We start from the raw sequence: 3,329 nt of genomic DNA, 5'->3' as shown, positions 1-3,329 counted from the left end.
GTTCAAGCACAAAAGCTTTCATTGGATCCACAATAGCTAGTATGGATGCAATAGCTAGAATGATTTTAAGTGCATCAAATTTTTTTAATGATCCTCTCCCCATTTTTTTTGGCCTTGGTCTTGAATTGGTTCATCATAGGAACAACAATCATTGCATAATTTCAAACAAAATTTTGATAAAATTTTAAAAATCCTTGAAAAAATTGGAGTTCTTCCAAATTTTAGGAGGAGGCCATTTACGAATGGTTTCCACTTTGGATTGACTCATATGAAGACATGTAGCAGAAATTATATGCCCTCAAAAAATCACAAACTCTTTCGCATATAATATGTGTTGCCTAAGGAGATCAAACACCTACTTTAGATGTTGTAAGTGCTTTTTTTGCAGAAGTACTATAGACTAGAATGTCATCCACATGAGTGTCAAAAAAGTACCTGAAGTGTTGGTTAAATCAAAAGACATAACCAAAAATTCATAATGTTCAAACTTTGTTTGGAAAGCAGTTTTAGGTATATTAGCAAGTCTAATTCTTTCTTGATGATACCTTGATTGTATATCTATTTTCATAAAAGAATAGGGACGTGTGAGTTTATCAAGCAACTCCTTTATCCTTGGCAATAGATACTTATTTATGATAGTAACTATCTTAAGAACATGAGACACATACATGTATATACTACCATCTTTGTTTTCACCAACAGAATGGGGGAAGCCCATGGTGAAGATCTAAGTTGAATAAACCCTTGACTGAGGTAGTCAACAAGATGACATTGCACGTCAATAGCCTTAGAATGACTCAATATGTAAGGTGTTACTAACGGGTTTACTACTTGCAAGCACATCCATGCCGTGTTGCACAAAATGTGTCAGTGGTTACCTAGGTAGTAAATATTGTGGAAAAATCATTGTATTCCTTAAGAGTTCCTTCAATTTATTAGCAATATTTGTGTGTTGTGATGACTAAGAAGTAGTAAAAGAGAGAAGAGAGGAAAGAGAAGCATGCAACATTGAGGAATTTTTGAGCATACAGAATCATTATCAACGTTTGATAACAAATGACACAAAGAGTAACACAAAAAAAGGTTCATAAGCTCGAGTGTACAAATGAGTGGTGAGAGAGATACATATTTTCCTCCAATAGCAACATGCAAATAACATTGGATTCAAACATAAGATTGTTGTGCTCATAGCTACAATGTAATGATGAACCTAACACATGCAACCACTCCCAACTCAACACCACACTACTCTATTCATGTTTAGTGCCTAAAAATCTAAGGTTGTCTAATACCCTTGGATCTCTAAAGGTACACCTTTAACTTTGGTATCTCACACTTCCTTATCATGGCCAGTTATTATAGCTACCTTGTAGCGGTGAGAACTAGGTGTTTGAGGCAGATTGAGACGTTTCACTAACTTATAATTGATGAAATTGTGAGAAGCTCCATCATTTACCAAGATTCTTACCTTGTGACCTTGAATGTGGCCATGCATTCTCACAAGCTCATGTGGTCTATATGCCCGTTACCACATAGAGGTAGTAATACAACACTCGTGAAGCACTTTGATATGTGTCACCTCCACATGGAAATAAAGATAAGAGGATTCTAGGGGAAACAATTTTCCATGCAAGTAAACCATAACTTTTTCTTTCTCTAACTTTTTAAATTCCTCAGTTGAAAGATGGCCTCTAGGCCCCTTGAGCATCTTGAACACATCATGTGAGTCTACAAAAATAGTATATTTTATTATGTGCTTGATTATTACTACAAGATACACATGCATGCGAACTATCACACATATGCATGCTATGCAATGATTAATCATTAGGATCATCATGAATATGTGCTTTCACTATAGCTTCCTCATGTTTTGGGATACTCGCCTTTAACATGTTTCTTAAGCTTAGGACTTAACCCAGAGATAAACCCGTGTACCTGCTAGAGGTCATCTAAACCCTCTAGTCTGAGGATAACAACTCTATAATGCAAGATATATTCAAGCAGTGTCTTACGCTGCCTCATAGAACACTTATCACGTGTTTTCCAATTTCTATCCTTCTCATTAGTAGGAAAATTTTCTTTTTTGAACACATCCTTGAAAGCGAACCATGCCATTCTCCTTGAAAGACATCCACTATTTATAGGCTTTGCCTTCTAGTGTCAAGATAGTTTACAATGCCTTGACCGCATTTGGAGTCCAACAAAGCTAGTCAGCAGTGTCCCATTTACTAAGAAAGATATTTACCATATCTTTGTTGCATTCTTCGGAGTCCAACAAAGCTAGTCAACACTGTCCCATTTATTAAGGAAGATATTTACCATATAATCAGTGCATTCTTTCTCCTCCCCTCAAAAGATTAGTAGTTTCATGTTAATAGCTCATCCACCTCTTTTTGCTTAAGAGTTTGCAACGAGTCCGGATTGGACCCTTGCTTTTACATGCCATGGATAGAAATTTCAAGCCCTAAGCTAGAACATGCCATGGATAGGAATTTCAAGCCCTAAGGTAGAACGTGCCATGGATAGAAATTTCAAGCCATGAGCTATAAAAATTTCTAAGTAGCTCACTTGTAGCAGTTCGTGAATCAATCGGCCAAAGGCACTACAAGATCATACAATTTAGTGACATTCTCATTTAGATGTGTAAAACATGCTTCTAACATAAACATGTATGATTGCAGTGCTCAAAATTCTTAAGGTCAAGCAACTCTATATGGTCATCCATGCCAATTTTTGTGCAAGTATTCTCCATGAAAGTATTGAAGTGAGCGAGCGAGAGCGTGTGTGTGTGTGTGTGTGTGTGTGTGTGTGTGTGTGTAGCAATGGAGAAGAGAGAAGAAGAGAGGAGACATAGGTTGTGGTGGACTCCAAACACAATAGTGTTTAGGGTTATGAGTCCTTATTGTTTTATGTAGAATGAATGGTTAGTATTAGTTCCCAGTTAGTGTTTGGTCACCCAGCACTTAGGTGCGGCACATTGGGCTTTACCACCCCAACAACCTCCCACTTAAAGGGCAATGTGCCTTTAAGTTGGGGTGATATTGTATATATACATACAATACAGGTAGACAATGACCATGGTCATCTACCTAATGCCCATGAGTGCCTACTAATGTGCAAACCACTCTGAAGGTAGGCCCTTTGTTAGAAGATCATCAAGATTCTCACTAGTATGAATCTTGGCAAGTTGCAATTTCTTTTCCTCAAGAACCTCACAAATGAAGTGATACTTAACAACCACATGCTTTGTCTCTGCATGCCCAAGTCTCCTGCATAATCTACATCTGTGTAACCCATTACACATGCTTCCTTTCTTTCAAAGCAAA

The sequence above is a fragment of the Adiantum capillus-veneris genome, chromosome 20 (assembly GCF_014529385.1).
Source record: "Adiantum capillus-veneris isolate H3 chromosome 20, ASM1452938v2, whole genome shotgun sequence".
NCBI classification, from domain to species: domain Eukaryota; kingdom Viridiplantae; phylum Streptophyta; class Polypodiopsida; order Polypodiales; family Pteridaceae; genus Adiantum; species Adiantum capillus-veneris.
The sequence above is the reverse complement of the archived record's forward strand: the minus strand, read 5'-3'. Positions refer to the sequence as shown.